Source organism: Nicotiana tabacum, chromosome 12, assembly GCF_000715075.1.
Source record: "Nicotiana tabacum cultivar K326 chromosome 12, ASM71507v2, whole genome shotgun sequence".
NCBI classification, from domain to species: Eukaryota; Viridiplantae; Streptophyta; class Magnoliopsida; order Solanales; family Solanaceae; genus Nicotiana; species Nicotiana tabacum.
Genome location: NC_134091.1, coordinates 26310568 through 26336588, shown reverse-complemented (window position 1 = coordinate 26336588; position 26021 = coordinate 26310568). Strand labels below are relative to the sequence as shown.

Genomic DNA, 26021 nt, shown 5'->3' with positions numbered 1-26021 from the left:
TATTTTTGATTTTCATAGTGAATAGTTGCTATACACCTATAATAATATTTGATATTTAAATATATTTTGATTGTTATAAAGAAAATTTATCCAAAATTTTGTTTTTTTCCTTATTTTAATGTTACATATAAAAGATAAAAAGTATCCAAATGTAAAATATCAAAAAAAAGATGCATGTTACACTAATTAAATATTAAAGAAAGCTAATATATTATTTAATAAATCCATAACTAAACGTACAAAGATTAAACTTTAAGTCACACATTTTAAAGCTACTAGAAAAATAAATTCTTTCAAGATTGATCGAAAAACTTTACAATTGTAGTTTCTTTCTTAGATTCCATTCTCTTACTAGCGATATAATGCTTGAATTGGCGAATATTTATGTCCAAACTTTCAACGTAAGGGCATCCGATAGCTTTCCCTTTAAAGCAATCTAAGTGCTTAACAGTTGAATCTTCTATCTTGGTATTTGTCCAATAGAAAAGATATCATGTACAAATCTTCAAATCTTATATATTATGCAAGATGAAAACTTCTATATGGCTGTTATAGATGTGTCATATTACAAAGAGCGTTCTGCTATGAATATGGCCGTTGCTATTATAAGTAAAAAACTGTTATAGAGAGGTAAAATATAACTTTGTTTAACCTAAAAATGAATAACAATTGAATTTATACGCGATTTTAAGGATACGTGATATAACTTGACACAAATTAAGAGAATATATTAATATTGAATTTGACGATAAAAGAATTAAATTCAAACCGGACTAATCGAATAGCCTTGGCCCTCGAGTTCGATCACCCTTGAACCAAAAGAAGTTTCTACTGATATAAAACAGAGTAACAAGATAATGAAAGCTAGAAAAAGACAGTATATTGCTTTATGTTGCGTAAATGTGATGTCGCTTTACAAATGTTCAGACCCCCTTTATATATTAGGGGAGTCCTACTCTTGATACAGTTCTAAATGAAGTAAGAAATCTCATGATTGACTAATTAATTGGCCTATCCTTTGTAAGGCACCATAAAATTTCGCAAAGGAAAAATAATATTTCGTGGTGCCAAACTGGGCTTACGTGGCTCGGACTTTTTGGGTTGAACAATGCACTGAAAAGTAAAGGAAAAAAATTTGGGCAGAAGAAATGCACTTCTGCGGCCCACTATGAGGTCGCAGAATCACTCTGCGGACCGCATAATGGTCGCAGATGAGACAGTCTTTTGGGCCATTTTTGATATTATTTTCGCGGCCCATTATGCGACCGCAAAACCATTTCGCGGTTCGCACTCTGATCGCATATCCAGCTTTGAGATTTTTTGGAGGGAGGTTCTGCGGCGCATTATGCGACCGTAGAACAGGTCTGCGGGCTGCATAATGACCGCAAATCGAGTCAGATTTGCCAAGTTCTGGAGGGCAATTATGCGACCTATTCTGCGGATCGCTTAAGCATTATGCGGCGCATATGCGGCTGCATACCCTGTTCCGGAACTTCATTTTTGGATTTTTATAACTCGACCCTACTTTGTTAAATAGATAATTTGTACCACTTTTGAGCTAAAATCTGATATTTTTGAGGGTGAGGGAGTGCCCTAGAGTGGGAGAGTTATCTTCAACAATTTGTTCTTCAATTATTGCTCGAATCTTTGAAGATTAACAAGGAAAACTCACTAGGTCTTCATCCTAGAGGTAAGATTCTACACCCTAGCTCTTAATTTCGAAATTTATCTAAGAATGGGTAATCAGCAAGACAATTCTTGGGTATGAGAGTTGTTATCTTGCATGCATGTGTTATCAAAGAATGTGGGAAGGCTGTGAGCTAAAAATGGTAGAGAATGGGTTGGGGAATGATGGAATCTTTCACAAAAGGGCCTTAAAAATATTAATGCACACCTAGTATTTGATAATGTGCTCAAATGAGCTAGAATCATGATCTTCTTCCTAATTTTAGTCCAACTTGTTATATTTCTAAAATAGATCGAAGTTGCTAAGAATTCTGGAACATTTTAGAGTTTAAAGGAAGCTCAATTGAAGCATGTTGGCTAAACCCCCTTCTTCTTAGAATCGAATCCCACGGTGTTTATGTAATTGGTGTAAGTCCCAAATTGATCATAATAATATTGGCTATTCCGAATGTTCTTGTGTTGAAGGATATATGCTCAATATGTGTTGTAAATGCTTCATCATATCACTTTATCATTGAGAATGTGTTCAAACCATGGAATATGTGTTAAAAATGTTAAGACTTCAAGTCGGGTTCGAAATAAAGGTTGTTATGCCAAATTGTATGAAAAGCCTCTATGTGCCTAAGATTCCCAAATTGCTCATATGTTAATTTAATGTCTTGAATGGGAAGCCTTATTGTTTTTGATAATGATAATGATGTTTGAATGTGGAAAAGGGAAATGGAATTATGAAATACGGCCAAGTGCCAAGAATGACTTAATAATTGTGGCCAGTAGTGCCAATGAATTGAAAGGATATGAAATAAGCATGATGTGAGATGATTGACTGAAAAAGGTAATGTCTCGGATGAGACGGCTTAGCCGATCGGGCCGTGATCGGACGCCATGCTGCACACATGGTGGTGACTGTACTGGAAATTATAATGAAATTATGGTTATGGTTGATGTCTCAAATGAGATGACCTAGACGATCGGGTCGTGATCGGACTCCGTGTAAGAATACAGTGGTATTGTGAATTATGATATATCATCACTAAGGATCGCCCAACATAATAACATGGAAATTGACTTGAAAACTTATGTGATCCTTAACTTGATGTTTTAGTATTATTTGAAGCTCTTATTGAATTCTTGACTGTTCCCCTTGTATTATTATTATTCATTCTATTGAGATGGTGTTTAGTTTTACATACTATTACTATTCGACAATGCTAACGTCCCTTTTGCTGGGGGCGCTGCATCTTTAAATGGATGCAGGTAGTTCCAAAGCAGACAGTGTTGATCAGCGATAGTGGTACATCCTCTTCCCAGTAGACTTGGTGAGCCCCACTTCATCCCGAGGTCACATATTATATCTTTTGTTCATATTATTATCACATCTCGAAGTATAGCCGGGGCCTTATTGCCGGAACTATCATAACACTTTTTTGTATCTTTTAGAGGCTCCGTATACACTATGTGGGTTGTACATGGGTGCTAGAAAAGTCAAACAAGTTATGTTGTGTTTTGATCACTTGTTACACTCAAACTATAAGAATATGTGTATTTTGAGACTTAAAAGTGAAGTAACTAATGAAATGATTTAGTATTGTGTACATGATCTCCCTACTTTCTAATTAACGAAATTATGTCTTCTCTTGATCATGGGTGCGTTGGGTAGAAAACGTCTAACATGCTTGCTTGACCGGGTTCACTCAGTTGGGCACCGGTCGCGCTTTCCGAGTTTGAGGTTTGACATCCTTGATACATGCCGATTTCTCCACTCGATCGCGGATATTTCATCTTTCTGTTATCCAACTCAGCAAGTTTCCCTCGATCTCGCATGATCTCGATTTTGTTCGGTCCTTAGGTCTTGAGCTTGGCGATATAACTTCACACCTTGGTTTGATATGACTCGAGGTCGGACCTTAATCTATCATATTATAGTCTCTATTAGTCAAGCAAGAGGCGAGCCCGGTTTTATCCGTATACAGATAGTCCCCTCATTTCTCGGAGAGAGAATGACGTGAAACTATATGAATTTCTGAATCCCGTATCGATGGGTCATGACATAAGCGATGAACCCGACTATGACATAAGCGATAAATGGATATCGAAACGTCCCGTCGATCCAGTTATCAAGGCATTAAATTCCTGTCAGTCGCTGATCGGCCACTACCGGTTCTGAACCATCACCAGCAAGCTATAAGTGTCCCAATGTTTCTTCACTCAAACTTTATGTTCAAAGCTCTTCCTATTCTTGTTTTTTCCTTCAAAAATCCCTTTGCTTTGCAACTCTTGCACCCAAATTTCTTGAACTTTCATCAAACTGCATACCATATTAATTCTCCTATTTTTCAATGGCAAAAACTTCTAAAATCGTACCACAAAAGGAGGCTGCTTCTTCATCACGACCCGCCGTCGGCGAGGCTGCGGTGGAGCCGCACCCTGAGGAATTCGTTCCGGCAGGGTGCCCCACTATAACCGATTTTAAGGTTGAAAAGACCTCTTCGGTACCGGGCCGATGTGAGCCAGTCTCGAGATTCATATGCTCAATCACCGAGGATTTCCTCGCCAAGGTTAAAGGGGACTGTAACTGGGTCAATAAGCACATGGTGGTTCCTTCACCCGAGGAATCGATCACTACCCACGTGGAGGATTTTCTAAGTGTTTACCCTTATCCCTTCACGTTGGGTCCCTTAGATCCTATCATCATTGCCTTTTGCAAGAGGTATGATGTGACTCTTGGCCACATCCACCCCTCATTCTGGAGAATAATGATTCTCCTCCGATTTTTTGTAAGCAAAAATCGAGGGATGTCCCTTTACCCTCGACCACCTTATGCGCCTCTACAGTCCCTGACTCTATCGAGGGGGGCTGATTAAGCTTGCTCGCCGGGTTAGTAGGGCTCCGTTCTCGAGCATAGACGAAGCTCGAGATCGAAGTTGGATGGGCCGATTTGTTCGAGTAAAGACTTCGGACCTGATCCCTACTGAAGACATGCCATTTCCCGAGAAATGAAACATGAAATGTAAGTAGTGTTTCGCTTCTTAGGTTCAATACCGTTGTTTTCCTTCTTATCTCTTTCTTCATTGATGTTTTTTAGTATCGAAGTTGTGGCCCAGATACCGGACGCAGTTCCTAAACTTAAGGAATGGGTCGAGGGCCTTGTGTCCCAGAGGCCGTATTCTGAGCGGGCTTGGATGGAATTATCGAAAGGTCGATGGGAGGCCCGCAATCATGGCAAGAGCTTTTTCCTGATACATCTGATATCATTTCTTTTTATCATCAGTCCTTGATTTGTTATGTTTTTATTTCGCTGGTTTACCAAAGGACGTCGAGATGAGGCCTCCATCAGCTGATGATGATATACACGCCAATCCCCCTGCTTCAAAACAGGTCAAAGAGAAGGGGAAAAGAAAAGCCCTGATTCCCTCCGAGTCCGAAAAGAAGAGACCGAGGAAGCGGCTGGCGCATAAGCTCAGAAAAGCTAGGGCCCGAGAATTCTCATCGGACTGTCTCTATCTGTTGAGGGACGAGTCCAAGGAAGAAGAAGATTCTGAGCTGGTGGCCCGAGTAAGATGCGGCTTTGAGATGCCTTGAGCCATGGAGGTCGTAGTAGAGGCAATGGCTGAAGTCCCCGAGAGGGTCGAGACCGATTTGGCCTGAGCCAGTGAGGTCGAAAAAACAATATGACCGGTATGTCCTGATCAGAAGATAGCGTACCCAAAGCGGTGCCTGGGGTGATTGACATTTCTGGGTCGCCCTCATTTACGGATTATATGATTAATGAGGCTCAGGCGTTGAAGGGTAAACTTTGTGAAGGGGTGCAAGGAGCAGACGATCCTTTAAATAACGTTTTTGATGGCCTCGACTCTACAACTTCGGAAGGTGATATCGGTTTGGGCGACTTACCAGTGCCAAATAAGATACCGTAATTGGGTGCTACTGTATCTTTATCGAGCCCAAAACTAGTGGATCAATTCCCTGCCCCAAGTGTTAACCCCGACCGTAGGTGGTCGATAACCTTTTCTGTCCTAGAGGATGCTCGAGTCTTCTCCCCCCCCCCCTCGTGGCAGTTGCTAGCTACCTCAGATGCTTGGTGACCGAGGAAGACCAGACCGTGATGAATGCGGTGGAGGCGCCTTGCCTATTTAACGAGGCCTAACATGTTTTGAATCGGGTAAGTTCGAGGGTCACTTGATTATTCATTTTAAACTTGAAGTTGTAAATAATTCTAACATCTTTCTTCGTGATTGCAGGCTTTAGTGTTGCATCATGAGGCTTTCTTTAGAATCCGGGAGGAGCACGAGGCTGAGGTCCGGGAACTCACCGAGAAGGGGGATACTTACAGGCTTCTGAGTGAGAAGCTCCGGGCCGATTTGAAAGCGGCTCAGAGTGAGCATATCGAGATGGCCAAACAGGTATTTCGAGTGCTTCACGATAGTGAAGATAAATTGGAGATAGTAACTAATGATCCGATCCTGCAAGTCCGCCAAATGCTCGAACAGATCGAGCAGCTCAAGACACAGATAGATGCAATACAAGCCGAGGCTAAAGAATTCAAGAAGAATATGGACATCTTAGCCTCGAAAAAGGAAACCGTCCAAGCACAACTAGAATCGGCTGAGACCCAGCTCCAAGCTGCAAAAGAGAAAGCCTCGGTGCAGGTCAAGAAAATCGAGGAGCTTCAATATGAGCTGGACTTGGCTATTTCTGATAAGGCAAACTTGGCCAATGAATTCGAAGTGGCCAGATCTGAGATGGTCGTGGACAATGCTAAAGCTGATGCTAAAGTGTCACAATTCAAGATCGATGCCGAGGCCATCCAGGAGAAGGTGAAGAGCATGGCAGATCATGCAAAATGGCAAGCTCGAAGGGAAGCCCTTGAGGGAGTTCATGCTTAAGGCTTCGATATTCTAGCCGAGATTGAGAATGACAAAGCGGAGGAAGCCAGGGCCCGAAAGTTGGCCTTTCCCGAAGAAGATTCCGAGAGCTTAAGCGAGTCTGAAGACGGGGAAGATCCCGAGGATGGAGATGCTGCCTCCGATGAAGACCATGCCACTTAGGCCTTTATATTTTGCTTTCTTTTGCATCTTTTTGAGGCCATTTTGGCCATTGTAATCTTTTTAAAGTTGTTTTGACCATTGTAAATTTTTTTACTAGGCCATTCTGGCCTTTGTAAAAAATAATTATTATATATATAAGGCTTTATTCCCCTTTAGATCTCAAATTTTTCCTTTGCTTTATTACTTGTATTCACAAAGGTCGGAATGCCTTAGCATAAAATAACTTAGGTTGTGTAAGTTCGGACAAACCCTGCCTTTACATTATTTTATTTTGAGGCATCTCGGGGGTTCATTGTTACTGGGAACTTTCTCCAGAAGTAAGTAACTCAAATTATAGTTTGCCGAGGGTAACCTTTAGAACCGGTTGTGAAAATTTTTCTTTTTCGAAGTCCTAGATTTTGTTACGAATTTCGGATGTCTGCGAGCCGTGTTAATTTGGCCGTAGACTTTTAGTTCGGGAGCTGCCTATTGGGCTTGTTCTTCCCGAGTTATCCCGGCTTGCCCGAGATAACAGTCCCCGAGTGGGGTGGCCGTGGCCTTTAGAAATCGGGGAGTTGCCTAATAGGTCATTTTCCCCCGAGGCCCAGTGACTCGGGCTGTTTGAGTCAAACAGCAGTCCCCAAGTAAGAGAGTGGTCGTTCGTATTCTGGTTATGTATTGCACTTGGGCTCGTTATTTTCGGAAGTACGAAGCTCTTTATGGAATGTAAAGAGGAATTTTTTTAAAACATAAGATGATTGAAAGGAAAGTACTTCTCTTTATTCTCGATCAAAACAGTCATTCATGCGTACATGTTTTATGCCAGGGCTCGAGCAATCTACGTAGGCACAGTTCATTTTGACCGTTTGGATCTTACAATAAATCCTATCTATCGAGACCCTTCCTTTATGAAGTAGTTTCCTTACTAGAGTTGATATTCGTAGATAATGCATACCCAAGGGTAACTCCCCAGTATTCGAGGTTGATTGCAAAGGAACCTCAGATATTGTTGAATTGATCTTCGGTTCCAATTCGTAATCGGGCTTGATTCTAAGTTAGCACGATTCATTGTTGCCTCATTAAAAACCTCACCGAAAAACCCATTTGGGACAAAACTGGTCTAAGGAAAAAAGAGTGCAACACATGCTTTCAGACCTAAAGACTTCGTGCCGTTTGCCGAAAAATCCATTGTCATTTCTCGTTGACCACCTGCAAGTGTTCGTCTGAAAAAAGGAAATGAAATGGGGTCGTACCTTAGTAGTAATACCATTTTAGGTGAGATATATTCCAATTGCTCGGTAGTTGTTCTCCATTCATCATTCCGAGCTTGTAGGACCCTTTTTCGATGACCTCAAGAATCTAGTACTGTCCTTCCCAATTCGGACCCAATTTCCCTTCGTCCGGATTTCGGGTGTTGAAGGTGACTTTCCTTAGCACTAAGTCCCCGACATTAAAATATTGAAGATTGGCTCTTCGATTATAGTATCTCTCAATCCGTTGTTTTTGGGTGGCCAATCTGACGAGGGCGACTTCATGCCTTTCATCCAATAGTTCCAGGCTCGTATTCATGACCTCGTCATTTGATTCCTTTATTGCATGTCGGAACCTGATACTAGGCTCTCTGACTTCGACCGATATTAGAGCTTCAGCGCCATAAACCAATGAGAATGGGGTAGACCGGTACTAGATTTCGAGGTTGTGCGGTACGCCCAAAGAACTTCGGGCAGATGTTCCTTCCACTTTCCTTTGGCGTTGGTTAGCCTCTTCTTAATATTTTAGATGATGGTTTTGTTGGTCGATTCGGCTTGCCCGTTCCCGCTAGGATGATAAGGAGTTGATAGGATTCTTTTGATCTTATAATCTTTGAGAAATATGGTTACTTTGCTGCCGATGAACTGTTTCCTGTTGTCACACACAATTTTGGATGGCATCCCGAACCGACATATGATGTGGTCCCAAATGAATTTGATGACTTCCTTCTCCCTAACCTTCTCGAAAGCCTATGATTCAACCCACTTAAAACAATAGTCAGTCATAAATAAAATAAATTGAGCTTTACTTAGTGCCCACGGAAGAGGGCCAACGATGTCCATTCCCTACTTCATGAATAGCCATGGTGACAAGACTGAATATAGTAGTTTCCCGGGTTGGTGGATCATCAGTGCATGTCTTTGGCATTTGTCGCATTTTCGAACAAACTCTTTCGCATCTTTTTCCATGTCGATCCAGTAATAGTCGGCTCTGATTTCCTTTTGAACCAATAATTCGGCACCAGAATGATTTCCGCAAATGCCCTCGTGAACTTCTCTCAGAACATACTCGGTATATCCCGGTCCCAGACATATCGCTAGTGGACCATCGAACGTTGTTCTGAACAAGGTTTCATCTTCGAACAAGTTGACTCATGTTGCCTTCGTGCTTAGGGCCCTCAATTCTTTTGGATCTGAGGGAAGTTTCTCAGTCTTCAAATACTCTATGTATTTATTTCTCCAATCCCAGGTCAAACTTATGGAGCTCATTGAGCTCGTTGCACGATGGCCCCCGAATTGAGCTCGTTGTCCTCAACCGATGACCCTAAGTTTGCGAGGGCATCTACTTCACTATTTTGATCTCGAGGCACGTGTTACAAAGTCCATTCTTTAAATCGATGCAAAGTTACTTTTAACTTATCTAGGTATCTTTGCATTCGTTCTTCTCTCACTTCGAAGGTTCCATTAACCCGATTCACCACAAGGAGGGAGTCGTATTTGGCTTCGATCGCCTTCGCTCCCAAGCCTTTGGCTAGTTTGAGACCTATAATCATGGCTTCATATTCGGCCTCGTTGTTAGTCAATTTCACAGTTCTAATAGATTGTCTAATCACGTTGCTTGTGGGTAGTTTTAGTACGATGCCGAGTCCGAACCCTTTTGCATTCGATGCACCATCCGTAAAGAGGGTCCAGATTCTTGAGGACGTACCCGAGTTCACTAACAACTCTCTTTCGACCTCGAGTACTAGGGTCGGCATGAAGTCAGCCACGAAGTCAGCCAAAATTTGAGACTTAATGGCTATTCGGGGTCGATATTCAATATCATACCCGCTGATTTCTACGGCCCATTTGGCCAACCGTCCTGAAATCTCGGGTTTGTGCATAATATTTTGCAATGGATAAGTTGTTACAACACATATGGGGTGACATTGAATGTACGGTTTTAGTTTCCCAGAGGCGCTTATCAAAGCGAGCGCCAATATTTCTAGGTGGGGATATCTAGTTTCGGCCTCGCCCAAGGTCCGGCTAACATAATAAATTGAAAATTGCATACCTTGTTCTTCCCGGACAAGCACTCCACTTACCACTATCTCCGATACTGCCAAATATAAGTACAGTTGTTCATCTGCTCTCGGTGTGTGAAGCAGCGGCGGGCTCGATAAGTATCGTTTAAGCTCTTCCAAGGCCCGCTGGCATTCCGGAGTCCACGTGAAGTTATCTTTCTTCTTCAGCAACGAGAAATATCGATGGCTCTTATCTGAGGACCTCGAGATGAATCCCCCCAGGGTGGCTATGCGCCCGATTAACCTTTGTACGACCTTTACGTTGTCTACTACCGTGATGTCCTTGATATATTTGATCTTGTCGGGATTGATCTCGATTTCTCGATTGGATACCATGAATCCGAGAAATTTCCCTGACCCGACCCCGAAGGCGCATTTTTTCGGGTTCAACTTCATGTTGTATTTCCTCAATATACTGAAGGTTTCCTACAAATGCTTCAAATGGTCCTCTGCTCGCAGAGACTTAACTAACATATCATCAGTGTAAACTTTCATAAATTTTCCTATTTTTTCTTCGAACATCCGGTTTACTTGACGTTGATAAGTGGCACCAGCATTTTTTAATCCAAATGGCATTACGTTATAGCAGTAGATACCATATTTAGTGATTAATGAGGTATTTTCCTAATCATCCAGGTTTATTTGTATTTGGTTGTACCCAGAATAGGCATCGAGAAAACTGAGGGTCTCGTGGCCGGCCGTGACATCGATCTTGCGATCGATATTAGGCAAAGGAAAAGAATCCTTGGGGCATGCTTTATTTAAATCTTTGTAATCTACACACATACTAAGTTTGTTCCTTTTCTTAGGGACTATTACTACGTTTGCTAACCATTCGAGGTATTTTACTTCCCGGATAGACCCTATTTTAAGAAGCTTGGTTACCTCGTCCTTGATGAAGGCATGCTTGATCTCGGACTGGGTCTCCTTTTCTGCTTCATCGGATGGAACTTCGGGTCCAGGCTTAGTTTGTGAGTGGTGACCTCCGGTGGAATCCCTATCATATCGAGATGGGACCAAGAAAAACAATCCATATTAGCAATAAGAAATTGAATGAGTCTTTTCCTAAGCTCGGGAGTTAATCCCGTGCCTAGGTATACATTTCGGTTGGGCAGATGTTCGATCAGTATGACTTGCTCCAGCTCTTCGACTGTCGATTTAGTAGCATCGGAATCATCGGGAGCTATAAAGGATCGAGGAACCCCGTAATCATCGTCTTCGTCAATCCCTTGCTTGTCTGATTGGTTCGAGGCTGGAATCGATGATTACTATTTGGCTTCCTATTTCACTTTCAAACCTGAGTTCTTTGTCGATGAGAGTGTTGATATCGGAATTACTTCATCGACGAAAAACATCTCCTTTGCGGCGGGTTGCTCCCCGTAAACCGTCTTTATCCCTTTTGGTGTCAGAAATTTAATACATGGTGAAGGGTCGAGGGCACAACCCTCATGCTGTGGATCCATGGCCTCCCGAACAGGGCATTGTACCTCTTGTCCCCTTCGATCACATAAAACTTGGTCTCTTGTGTGGTACCGGCTACGTTTACCGGCAACGTTATTTCTCCCTTAGTAGTTTCGCAAGCCATGTTGAATCCGTTTAGCACTAGGGCCGTAGGCACGATTTGGTCCTGTAAGACGAGTTGTTCTACGACCCTCGATCGAATGATGTTGGCCGAACTACCCGGATCAATCAACACACATTTAACTCGAGTTTTATTCATGAGTACAGAAATTACTAGTGCATCATTATGGGGCTGCATGATCCCTTCTATGTCCTTGTCGTTGAAAGATAAATTTCCTTCTGGTATGTAATCTGGAGTCCGTTTTTCACTTGTGATTGATACTTTGGTGCGTTTTATCATCAGACCTTGAGGAACATCGACCCCTCCGATGATCATATGAATGACGTGTTGGGGCTCGTCTTGTTCATTCTGTTTATTGGAATCCCTGTTTCTGAAATGATTCTTAGCTCGGTCGCTTTGAAATTCTCGAAGATGCCCGTTGTTGAATAACTGGACTACTTCTTCTCTCAATTGCCGACAATCCTCCGTTCTGTGGCCATGTGTTCCATGATATTTGCATATTTGGTTGGGATCCCTTTGTGTTGGATCAGTTTGTAGAGGTCGAGGTCATCTGGTATTCTTGATACGTGCGATAGCTGATACGATGGCAGCTGCGTCAACACTTAAGTTGTACTCTGATAACCGAGGTGCCTCTTTGGGTCTGATGGGCTCGTCAAAGCCGTTCTTACTCATAAGTCCTCGAGAGCTCTGACTTCGATCATTTCTTCTTTCATTTTGTACATTATTCCGCCCAGGTCTGCCGCTCCTGCGATCTCCATTATATGGTTGATATCGTTCTCTGTTCAACCTCGGTTCTCGGTCGATATCCCTCTTAACTCCGTCGGCGGGTCTGATAGGATAAACGGACCCAGAAGGAGCCCCCAACTGGTCGTCTTCGACTCTTGGGAAGCCGGGTATTCTATCAAGTTCTGCTTCAACTGTTGTGAAACCACTGAGCTTCATGCATTGAGTCCTTGAGTGAAATTTTGAACGTCCCAATCATCGGCTACCGGTGGGAGGTCCATTCGTTACATTTGGAATCGAGACACACACTCTCTGAGCATCTCGTTATCTTTCTGTCTTACCTTGAAAAGGTCCAACTTCCTAGTCTCGACTTTGATGGCTCCGGCGTGTTCCATTACAAAAGAATCTGCAAGCGTAGCAAAAGAATCAATAGAGTTAGGTGGTAAGTTGTGGTACCATATCATAGTTCCCTTTGACAGGGTCTCCCCGAATTTCTTTAGTAATACAGATTCGATCTCATCGTCCTCTAGGTCATTCCCTTTAATTGCACATGTGTATGAGGTGACATGCTCGTTTGGGTCAGTCGTCCCATTGTACTTAGGAATATCAGGCATGCGAAATTTTTTGGGGATCGACTTCGGAGCCGCACTCGGAGAAAAGGGTTTTTGTATGAACTTCCTAAAATCCAGGCCCTTCAATATCGGAGCTGCTCCTGGGATTAGTCTACCCTGGAATTGTAAGTTTCCACCTTTTTGTCGTTAGCCTCGATCTTCTTCTCCCCTGATTCTATCCGTTTTATCAGCTCCTCAAGCATCTTTATAACTTCGGAGCAAGCCCCCGACTCATGTTCGTTTGACTTTTCTACGACCGATTCATCCCTACGGGTGACTTCCAGGGAAGGATCGGGTTCAGCCCTGCTTGGTGCACGGCTTTGGTTCTGTAGCTGAGCTATCGCCGCCTGTTGAGCATGCAACATTTCGAAGATCATTCGTAGGTTGATCCCGTCTCTTTCAACATTTTGTGTGTTTTGAGTTGCCGATCGGGCTCCACCACGAACGCTATTTTCGGGGTCGGTAGGCAAATTTGCATCGATAGCCACATGCGAATTAGCGTCGATCGGATCTGCGATCAGAATTCTAGCGGGATCAGCAGGCGGTATCTCGTTACCGTACGGTATATTGTTATTTTCACCTTGGTGACCCGACTCGTTGTCAACATGCAGAGGTGTTGATCGAGAGTTTGACATTTTTGTATTTTAGCCTGGAATCAAAGACACTTCAAAGAACAAGTGAAAAATAGTGTATGTTATGGGAATTTGTATCAAATAACCACTATTATCCTTAGCCCCACGGTGAGCGCCAAACTGTTTATCCTAAAAACGGATAACAATTGAATTTATATGCGGTTTTAAGGATACGTGATATAACTTAGACACAAATTAAGAGAATATATTAATATTGAATTTGTTGATAAAAAAATAAATTCAAACCGGACGAATCGAATAGCCTTGGCCATCGAGTTAGATAACCATTGAACCAAGAGAAGTTTCTACTGATATAAGAACAGAGTAACAAGATAATGAAAGCCAAAAAAAAATAGTATATTGCTTCATGTTGCGTAAATGTGATGCCGCTTTACAAGTGGTCAGACCCCCTTTATATAGTAGGGGAGTCCTACTCTTGATACAGTTCTAAATGAAGTAAGAAATCTCATGATTGGCTAATTAATTGGCCTATCCTTAATACATGTCGAGATCTTCGCCGTGATCTACGCTTGATCGCGGATATTTCGTCTTTCTATTATCCGACTCAGCAAGTTTCCCTCGATCTCGCCTGATCTCGATTTTGTTCGGTCCTGAGGTCTCGAGCTTGGCGATATAACTTCACACCTTGGTTCGATATGACTCGAGGTCGGACCTTAATCTATCATATTCCAGTCTCGATTAGTACAGCAAGGGGCGAGCCCGGTTATATTCGTATACAAACTTAAAAAATCAGTTCTGAGAAAAATTTGACTTTTATAATGAATAGATATTATATGGGAATACTGTTATAGAAAGGTATAACTGTATTAATTCCGTGAGTCAATAAGCAGTCACGGACAACTATTTCACCTGTGCTGGCTTTTTTCTTAGATCTTACGCAGCCGAATATGTAAAAAATAACAGCTAGAAGCTCGACAAGTTTTTATCTAAGGTATGTAAGGTATGTAATGGTTCTATTATTGAAAGGTCAGTAAATGATAAACATTTATTTAGTCTAACAAATGGAATTTGACAGGCAGCCGACCATTTATGTTTTTTAATAGTAAAATAAATAAACATGATCTCGTCAAGATTTTTACCTCTGTTCACTTTTCCTTTTTTCACTATACTAAAATTATAATTTAACATTACTTATTAAATTATGCAAATCAAGAGAAGACCGTATTTTTCCTCTCCCTATTTTATCCTTATCATTAATTATTCATTTCATAAATTATTTTCCAAGACTTCTCAAAATACTATCATTATTATGAGTACTAAAGTAAAATATGCACGCCAATTGTGAACATATAAAAATGAACGGAGGGGGTACATTCAAGAAGATAACGGGAGCCATCTTATTAATCACACATAAGATTGTTTACCCGTAAAACGGTACAGTTGAATTTATACGTGGTTTATATACAAGTGAATTAATTTGATCCTAAAATAATAGATGAATTAGACAAAAATATAATACTTAGCCTTGAAATGGAGATAAAATAGTAGAAATAATAATTTCGAGAGCAGGGCTTCCGGGGACAATAGCAATGATATCAATAAACAAGAAGATAAAATTATATTGAGCTTTGAATAGAAGGTAGCGTATGTTTGTCACGAAATTCATGTCCTTTACAATGATAATAGAGCTCACTATTTATAGTTGCACCTAGGGAACAAGATCCTAGGATCTAGCCCCTCTTTAATGTCAATTATGAGGGCCATTAAAGAGTGTGTAACGGCAGGCAGTGAATGGCATATTCCTTGTAACGGGCCGTGTACTTAATGTTGTAGAATATTCATCATTAAATGCTACTAGGTGGCAGATATTTACTTTATCTTTATGGATATCATTCTCTCTGGTAACAGACAGGATCGTTGCCTTCGGACTCAACTATCTTCTGTCTTCGGCTCCACATGTCACTTTCTCATGCGATCATTTAATATAAACATATTTTACCCTATACAGATAGTTCCCCTGCTTTCTGGTGGCATAACTTTGTGTCATTGAAAAGTTGGTAGAAATACCTTTTTTTGGCGGGAAATTCACTGACCCCCTCTGAAAAGTTTCTAACGGTTGATTAGACATACGTCTCTCCGCATTTAATGCCCTGAATACGTGTCATCCTACTACTAGAATAATGCAAATTTTCCACGGATATTTTCCACGAAAATATATCAATGGTAATTCCCACCAAAAATTTGATAAAATCAGTGGGAAAGTGGGGACACGAAAATTTTACCAAAATTCCAATAGTTCTCACAAACTCTCAGTGGGGACTGTTTAGCGCCTAAAACTGCCAAATGTTTTTCCCACCTATGACAGTGGGAAAATAATTGAAAATTAATTACATAAAATTAAAAAGAATTTCCTAGGGAAAACAGTGTCAAACTAAAGAAAGTATATGGAATATTTTTAATATTCCCACACATTCTCTAGGAAAGTAAATATTAATATATTTTTTATTTTTTGGGAAGAAGGATTTCCCACCTTCTAATTAAGTCGGTCGCTTCTCCCATTCTCCCATTTCCCACAACTGTGTTGAAAATTGGACGTGACCTTTGTAGAAGATTTCATCAGCAGAAATAGGTGAAACTTCAAATTTTGTATTAACAAAAGCAAATTCAAAATCATCATCACCGTTTTCATCCTTATCCAGTTCAGCTTTCTCTTTCAAAATCTGTGCACAACTGAATGTCTCATTATTATCATTGAAAAAAAATTCGAAATCTATTTCATCTTCAGTGTTGGATTCTTCGATAACTCTAACAGCAATTTCGGTGAGATTGGTGTTGGAATTATAACTTGGAGACTTCAGGGACAACATCGGTAAGTCAATCTCTCTTTCTCTTTCTCCTTTCCCCTTTTTCCGATTTGGGGTTCCGCCACTGTCACCTGAAGCTTGAGTGTTCTTCACTCCAATTCGTCTGCATGCAAGAAATTATTGGTCAAGAATTGGGTTTGTTAACTCCTTATGTAACCTATCTGTATACTAGGTGTTCGATGAATTTATTGAAAGAAATTGATTTTTATTGAACTTCTAGATTTTTCTTCTTTTTAAAGTTTGAGTTTGGTTTTTATTTTCTTATGGTTGGACTATATCTGTCCATTCGAAATTTTCATTTTACAAAATGACATTGGATTTCAGAAGTATTATATGCATCTGAAATGACATATATAGGGTTTGGGGGTTTTGAAGGTTTTGAAGATTTGGGTACTTGAGAAGCTATTTTTTGTTGAATCTAGATTGAAAAGATTGGATTTTTACAATGTGCGTGTGTGTCACTGTTAGTGTGGTATCTATTTTTCTTCTTTTAAAAAAAAAAAAAAAAACTTCTTTTATGTTAACTTGCTTTTACCTTCACATGACATGTATAAAAATTTAGCTTAGCAAATTTTTAACTATTTTTACATGTTTAATATATACAAGATGGTAGAATAAAAAGAGAGGAGTATAGGTGAGAAGTCATCAGCGTTGATATGAAGTAGATGGAGCTGACACATATTCATATTGATTTACAATTTGTTCCATTTATTCTTTTTTGTGGAATACTTCTTTTTACCTTTTGGTGTTCCGTCTATTTGTCAGTGAGTACATGCTAAATCTATCTCTAATTTTGTCAGCTATTTTAGCCTTAACTTCTATAGTTTTATACATTTCGGCAGCAGTTAACGTAACTAATAGTATTGATGAAAGGCAGAATTTTTTCAATAAAATCCTTGCCAAGGATACAAATTTTGAAACAGGGATATTGCAGAAATCATATATGATGTTATGCACTTATGCAGATGTCTCGCCCAATTGAGTATAGAGTTATCAGCCATAATTATTGTAGTTTCTTCCATGCAGGCATAATATGAAAGTTTTCATACAATGTTACAAACGAGATGTAGAATCCTAACAATAGATTCTTATAGAGTAAAAGCTGAAGCGTAACAGTTCGACTTATCTCAAATTTGGTTATTGTGGAATGTTATTGCTTCTTTATTTTGCTTATTGTTGCTTCTTGTAACAATATTTTTAGAGAACTATTGGGCCCGGGCTTAGCCCGGACAACGCCCCACTAGTGCATCTATATATGAGACCTTGGATACTATAATATTTGTTTAAGGCTTCCTTTGTATTGTACAGATATTTGGATGAGAAGCCAAGTTGGATTTAATTTTCCTTGTAAAACTTGTTTTGCTAGGTTATCATTTCTTTTCTACAAGGAGATATTGATAAAGGAGGCAGTTAAGCTTACACCCAATATATATACTTTGACCATTAAGAAACTGAAGTAAGTTTCCTATGTGATATTATATTCTAATTCATTTACATGTTATGTTAATTATTGAGAAACATTGCGGTCTGTTAGAATTTTGTGAGTGAGAATTACATCTTTACCAATTCCTTTAATTACTTATATTTTTTTTAAGAACCATGATATTGATGCATGATAAGTCTGTTAGAGTCTTTATTTAATTATTATTCTTTCTCACATTGCTCGGTTGATCTGGATGAGTTTGAGGAATTGAATAGGAAGGTAGCGAAGATTACTGAGTTGTATCTTCAAGAAAGGGCTGCAAGGGAAGAAGAGGCAAAGCGAAGGGAGGAAGAAGATAGGTGAAGAGAGGAAGAGGAAAAGCGAAGGGAGGAAAAAATGAGGCAAAAGGACGATGCATTAAAACTTGTCACTAGTGATGCTAAAAGTCTCAAGTCTCAGATAAACTCCCTCTTAGCATCTGGTGCATTTTCTGTGCCCCGTTCTCCACCATATGATGATAACTAAGGAGTAGTTTCTTTTATTAGCTTGTCTTGGATGGTACCTGGATGTTGAACATTGAATGTTGGATTTTTTTGAGTTTTTGTTCTACTTTCTGATTAGTTGGATATTGATTATGAAATGGATTGATTAGTTGTTGTTTATGAAATGAATTGTATTGCATATTGAATTTGGTATTTGAATGCGTAATTGTATTTAGTTTTGTATTGTTGGTTGTACTTTCTGTTTGGCAGGTGGTGTAGTTCTAAAAGCAGATTTGGCCATGAAAATATTTTTCAGATTTTCCACGGATTTCCCACCGACTCCGTGAGAATTTTGTGCATATTGTTTTCCACAATTTGAACATTTCCCACTGAATTTCGTGGGAATGTTCATATGTCTATTTCCAGATTGTGAATATTTTTCACTGCTTTCATGGGTAAAATAAAAAAAATATCTAAATTATTTTTAATAATTCCCACGGATTCGGAGGGAAACTTAAGAAAATTAAATAATTATATTTTCTTACTTTTCCCACGACGTTCGTGGGAAATTACACTAGTGACCCTACCATGTTCTCGTCAAACCCTCAGTGGGAAACGCCCTGGGAATTACCCACGAATGTCTTGGGAAACTATTTTTCTACCAGCCATTTTTTCACTGAGCGTCTCTCCTGGGAATGTCATGGGAATATTGAAAGTTCACACAGATTTCCCACCGATTCTTCCGTGGAAAAAGTCTATGTTTCTAGTAGTGTCCCACAATTTAACATCACTTTTGTCGGTTATCGAGGTAATTATGGCCACGATTTTAGCCGCCTATACCTTTACTTATACGCATCAACCTCCTTCATTTACACTTCATAACACTCTAAAGGTTCTCAAACTTTCTTTCCTCAACTCATACTTCGTCTTTAACCTTTCTTTAACTTTCTTCTTTGAGAGAAAACCTTCCTTTTGATAAAAAATGGCCTCTTCTTCCAGAAACCCTAGAGCTTCAAAGAACAAAGATAAAGCTGATGATGCTGCTCCTCCTATGATGAGCACCATCATCCCAAAGAGTCTAGTCACTACCAAAGATTTTGAAGAGAAGTATCCTTCTGCTCACCCTCGTACGTGGGTTGTTAGCGTATACCCTTCTTTAATCTGTCCTTCCAGTATCCCTACTATGAAGGAATACTGCCACTGTCAAGATTTGGACATTATCGCTCCCAACCTGACGGAGCATATAACCTCACCCAAGAAGATTTTTTAGGTATTTTTACATGTATCCTTTCACTTTGGGAGCGTTCTCTTTGAGTGGAGAGCTTGATGTCGTCATCATGGAGTTCTGCCTCTGCTACCAAGTGTATTTGGCATAAGTAAGTCCTTCCGTGTGGAGGATAATCACTTGTCTTCAGCGCTTGTGCCAGGAGACGGGAGAAGAGGTAACCCTAGCTCGAGTGATGAACCTCTATTCCCCCAAGATCTTCCACGTGGGAATGATAAATTTCAGCAAGCATGGCCATCATGCTCTGCTATCCAGTATGGATGATGAAAACTACCGTGGTGGATGGAATGGTTCATTTCAATCGCCACCAGTGACATCATCCCGACCACGACTCCAGCCTTTATGGAATTATAGAACCGCACTCGTAAGTCTTTCACTTGTTTTTTCTTCCGTTAAAGATCATTCCATATCATTATTGACCATTCGTCTTTTACTTATTTCAGAGACTCGGTAGGTACCACCTAGGGTTAAAGGCTTGGACCAATGGGTCCAAACGTTTTGGATGTTACTACGTCCAAAACCCGCACGTGGAAAGAATTGTCCCTTAAATACGGGTGAAAGGCCAAAAATCATGATAAGTCGAACTCATCTTTTTCTTACCTTTTCATATAAGGAAGTTGTTTGACCCTTCTCTCCTGTTGAATTCAGGTCTACCCAAAATTAATGATGGAACTTGCTAACTATCTGAAGCCTTTTGGCTTTAGAAAAATATAGGGAAAAGATACAAGATCTCTCGGGAGAGTGTTTGTTGAACAATGCTATATACAATGCGGCAGCGGTATATTCTTCGTTTCCTTCATTATCTCTTCTATCTTTGATATAGTAGTATTTTGTGTTTGCACTTTTTGTTTCCCATGGCAATTTTCTTGCTTTCTAGGGCCTCCAAAGGTTGATTCGAGATAAGGAGGAACTTACCTCCGAGCGGGATCAACTTTTGGCCAAGCGGGACCAAACTACTGAACTGGAAGCTAAAGTTGCTGAGGCTGTTATGTTGGAGGCTCGGTTGCAGCAAACCGAGCAAGAAGTAGATACACTTATCCAAGAGATCGCCCCATTGAGGGTTTAATTAGACGAGGCTAGGGCCAAATGGGCTGAAGTCCATATTGTCGTTCTTGCTGCATCCGATCGCGAAGCTGCCTCTACTGAAAGATTAAATAATTTGGAGGCAGTCTTGAACTCCAAAACTGAAGAGCTCGCTGACGCGGGGGTGAAGTATGCCCAATTGGAGGGAAAGTATAAGAAGACCATTGAGCATAATAGACTTTTCAGCTCTACTGTCCATGATCTCGGTGTCAGCCTCCGGTCTGTTAGATCCGTGGGGGAAATTCTTTCTGCCGAGGTTGACCAACTTAAAGAAGAACTCAAGCGCCGAGCGGGTTCCCTCATTGTTGAAAAAATATATGATACGTACATCATGAGGAGAAAAACCTTGGAAGAGGCTAAAGCGGGTGTCATTGACTTTGATGCCAAAATCACTAAAGCCCGTGGGCTGGAGTCAACTGCTAAAGGGGGTCTTCTGGCCAAGCCTGATGCTACCGATTCTTCTAGTTCCAGTTTCGAATTCTCGGGAAATGAAGAGGAATTGGAAGGCGATGATGTTGAAGGTCAAAATGATGAAGGCCATGACATCGAGCCGGCGTCGTATCTACCCACTTCTCCTGAGGGCGCGAATGCTTCTCTTCCTCCGGGTTCCGGAGATGTAGCATCTTAGTTTTTGATTTCTTTTTCCAACTTTTGTACTTGTGTCTTTGGGCACATTCATTGTAAATAAAAACACTTTTTTGCTCAAGTATTGTATAAGTTTTCCTTTCTGCGTAATTTCGTTTAAATATTTATGCAAGTTTGATCTTTGTGTCCTTTTTCATTTAAGTGTTTTGTGCAAGTTTTACTGTTTGCGTCTGATCATGCAAGGCTTTGAGTGTATTTTACCCCGAAAGCATTTGGATTTCGGGCACATGTTCTTCCGAAATCAACCCTTTATCGTTAGGGTTTCTATAAGGGAGGGCCCTCTTATGTTTACGGTGCTCTTGAAGAGGACGTCTCTTGTTCATTACGGCACTAGCATTTGAAGTGCTTGTTTAACTTTAGAATGACAAAATCAATTCATCGTTCAGACAGGAAACAAGATAGAAATAAAAGGACTTTATTTTATTCCTTCCATTTTCAAAAGTACATAAGCATTCGTTGTTCTAAAAAGAAATTGATATTTCTTGTGGCTAACTTGTACAAATTATTTCTACGGGGCTGGCCACACAGTCCCGGGTCTCGATGATACAACTATGCTTCCGAGTTTTGTATTTTGGTCGAAGTGGCAGTCGTTGTTGCCGTATCCTCATATCATTTTCCCCAATGTTTGAATGCGAAGAATGCGCATTTGAACACCTGAAGTTTTATACTTTCGGGGATTCTACTAGTGAATTGCTAGATAAACTAGATAATCTTTAGTTGCTATCGAACAAAAGACTATCTAACCGCTCCGGAGTGGTTCTTCGCGTGTGTGCCTTGTCACTAAAAGGTCTTATTGTTGCTGTTGAAACTTCCTTCATAGTATGCTTTCCGTTGGTACCTCGTTAAAAACCTTGCCAGAAAACCCAATTGGGACAAAAACTGGACGAATGGAAAAAGAGTGCAGCACATACTTTCAGTACAGGTGATGTTCACCAGCAATAGTATCTCTTGAGGTGTGCCACGTTCTAGTTACTTGATAACTTTTCTCCGTCTTGATTGTCCAACTCGTATGATCCTTACTCGGTGACAACTGAAACCCGATAGAGGCCTTCCTATGATGGACCTAGCTTCCTTGCATTGAGTTCCCGGGTGTTTTAAGTCACTTTCCTTAAAACCAAGTCTCCTACTTTGAAATAACGGAGGTTGTCTCTTCGATTGTAATATCTTTATATTCTCTGCTTTTGAGTTGCCATCTTTATATACACCTAGTCCATGCGTTCATCAAGCATCTCCAAAATGACCAACATTGTTTCATTATTTATTTCTTTATTTGCCAGGAAGTATCTCAAGTTAGGCTTCCCTACTTCCACCGGGATCAGGGCTTCTGCTCCATATACAAGGGATAAATGAGTCTCTCTTATGCTCAATTTGGCCGTTGATCGGTACGCCCATAATACACCTGGCAGTTCCTCAGGCCATTTGCCTTTAGCTTCTTCCAATCTCTTTTTGAGATTTTGTGTAATCACTTTGTTCCTTGATTCCGCTTGACCATTTGCGCTCGGATGGTATGGCGAAGATGTGATCCTTTTGATTTTCAAGTCTTCAAGTAACTTTGTGACCTTTGCGCCTACAAATTGTGGCCCGTTGTCGCATGCTATCTCTTTTGGTATCCCAAGATTGCAATTTATGTTCTCCCATAAGAAATCCACTACTTCACGTTCACTGATCTTCTGATAAGGACCTGCTTCAACCCACCCACTTAGAAAAATAGTCAGTTAAAATCATAAGAAACCTTACCTTACCAGGGGCCGACAGCAGTGGTCCGATGATATCCATTTCCCACTTCATGAATGGCCATGGAGACAAAACCGAATGCAATGGTTCTGCTGGTTGATGTACCAATGGTGCGTAGCGTTGACACTTATCGCATTTTTGAACAAACCCTTTGCCGTCTTGTTCCATTCGGGGCTAATAGTATCCCGCCCTTACCGCTTTTAGTACTAAGGAATCTGCACTCGAATGATTTCCATAGATCCCTTCGTGGACTTCTCCCATAACATAATTAGCTACGGAGGCTCCCAAACATTAGGCCAGCGTGCCTTGGAAAAATTTCCTGTACAATTGACCTTCTTTGAAACTATATCGTGTTGCTTTAGCGCGCAACGCCTGGGATGCCTTGGGATCTTTAGGAAACTTTCCGTGCTCGAGGTAATCAATGATCTCATTCCTCCAGTCCAAGACCAAATAAGTCGCGTTTACCTCGTAGTAGCTATCTGCATCTTGAACCGAGTGCATAAGCTGTACGACCGTACCAGAGTCCGATCCCTTCATTTCAGTTGACGAGCCAAGGTTAGCTAATGCGTCCGCTTCTGCATTTTCTTCCCTCAGGATATGCATAATTGACCACTCCCAGAATCGAGCAAGCAGAGCCTGAACCTTCATTACGTATTGCTGCATGCGTTCCTCTTTGGCTTCGAAGATCCCTTAGACTTGATTTACCACCAGTTGGGAGTCGCATTTGATTTTTATGACCTCGGAATCTAGTCCTCGGGCATATTCGAGCCCTGCAATCAAAGCTTCATACTCCGCATCATTGTTAGTCAGAGGAACCGTTCTTATGGTCTGCCTCAGGGTTTATCCCGAAGGCATGGTTAACACTATGCCGAGACTGGACCCTTTTATGTTGAAAGCTTCGTCCGTAAATAGGGTCCAAACTCCTGATGTCGATTCTGACACCATCACTGCTTCTTTGGTTGCCAAAGGTAACAATCCCGGAATGAAATCGGCCATAAAGTCGGCCAAAATTTGTGACTTAATCACAGTTCTAGGTTTATATTCTATGTCAAATTCACTCATTTCGATGGCCCATTTAGCTAGCCTACCCAAAAGTTCGGGTTTATGAAGGTTATTCTGCAGGGGAAAGGTGGTCACCACAGCTATCGGGTGACAATAGAAATCAGGCCTTAGCTTCCGAGCAGCGACTATGAGGGCTAAGGCCAACTTCTCCAAATGTGGGTAACGAGTTTTTACTCCCATTAAATTCTACTAACGTAATAAATGGGAGATTGCGTACCTTCATCCTCACGGACTAAAATGGCGCTTACCGCTACCTCCGAGACTGCTAGGTAGATTAATAGTTTTTCGCCTTCCTCCGGCTTCGATAAAAATGGAGGACTTGACAAGTACCTTTTCAGATCCCTCAAAGCCTGCTGACATTCCGGGGTCCATTCGAAGTTATTCTTCTTCTTTTTGAGTAACGAGAAGAATTGATGGCATTTCTCTGAAGACCGGGAAATGAACTTGCTCAAAGCAGCCAATCTCCCCGTGAGCCTTTGAACCTCTTTTATGCTTGATATCGATCTGGTATATCTTCGGTGGCTTTGATTTTATCGATGTTAATCTCAATCCCCCTTTGTGACACCAGGAATCCAAGGAACTTGCCGGAGCTGACCCCGAACGCACACTTCTCCGGGTTAAGCTTCATGTTATGCTTCCTTAGGATGTCAAAAGTGTCTTGCAAGGTTTTAAGATGATCACCTGCGTTCAAAGATTTAACAAGCATATCGTCTATATAAACTTCCATGCTTTCCCTATTTATTTTTCAAATATTTTGTTTACGAGCCGCTGATAAGTGGCTCCGACGATCTTTAGCCCGAAGGGCATCACATTATAGCAATATGTGTCGAAATTCATTATGAACAAAGTTCTTTCATGATCTTCCAGGGTCATTTTAATTTTGTTGTACCTAAAGTAAGCATCGAGGAAACTCATTAACTCATGCCCGACTGTTGCACCAATCATTTGATCAATGTTTGGCAATAGGAAAGAGTCCTTTGGGCATGCCTTATTTAAGTCCTTATAGTCTACGCACATGCAAAATTTATTGTTCTGCTTTGGAACTACCACTACGTTAGCTAGACAGTCTGAATACTTTACCTCTCGGATTGAACCGATATCAAGTAGACGAGTTACCTATTCTTTGATGAATTTGTTTCTGGCCTCGGCAATAGGATATTTTTTCTGTCTTACCGGAGGAATGCTGGGATCCAAGCTTAGCTTGTGTATGACTACTTCAGGTGGGATACCTGTCATATCCGCATGCGACCACGCAAAACAATCGACGTTAAATTTAAGAAATTCAATAAATCCAGACCTTAGTTCGGGGTGCAGTCTTGTCCCCAAGTGGAATTTCCCCTCCAAGAACTTTTCGAATAATGCTAATTGCTCAAGCTCTTCCGCTTTGGATTTTGTTACGCCCGCCTCTTCTGGTACATGGAAATACCTTAGCACCTAATAAGATTCTGATGCCTCTTCCCTCCGGTTGACTTCACTTGACTGAGGAGCAGGTGTCGGTTCCTGTAATTGCTATGTCGCATGCTCCTTCCCTTTGCTACTGGAGACCGAAATTGCATTCATCTCCCATGCCGCCAGTTGGTCACCTCTTATTTGTTTAATTCTCTCGGGAGTTGGGAATTTCAGCAACTGGCGATATGTCAAAGGCACAGCCTTCATCTCGTGCAACCATGGTCTTCACAGGATAATATTGTAGCCCATATCACCATCCGCCACCTAAAAAAGGGTCGTCTTCATCACCCCTTCGGCATTCATGGGTAGCAGGATCTCTCCTTGGGTTTTCACGCTTGATAGGTTAAACCCGACGAGGAGTTTTGTGGCCCGAATGATGCTTCCGGTGAGCTTGGCTTGCTCCAATACCCTCCATTGTATAATATTGGCCGAACTCCCTGGATCCACCAGAACACATTT

The 26021-nt window shown here is 41.0% G+C and overlaps 1 long non-coding RNA gene across 2 annotated transcripts; it reads left to right on the top strand.

Annotated features, from left to right (window-relative positions):
* Positions 1-16036: 16036 nt before the first annotated feature.
* LOC107767216 (uncharacterized) lies at positions 16037-18489 on the top strand. 2 transcript variants are annotated; one of them, XR_001643867.2, is made up of 3 exons: positions 16037-16404; positions 17766-17855; positions 18081-18489. It is a non-coding gene; the product is annotated as an uncharacterized LOC107767216 (long non-coding RNA). The 2 variants fall into 2 exon arrangements; XR_001643868.2 differs by having other exon boundaries at positions 16039-16404; positions 18098-18489.
* The last annotated feature ends 7532 nt before the right edge of the window (positions 18490-26021 follow it).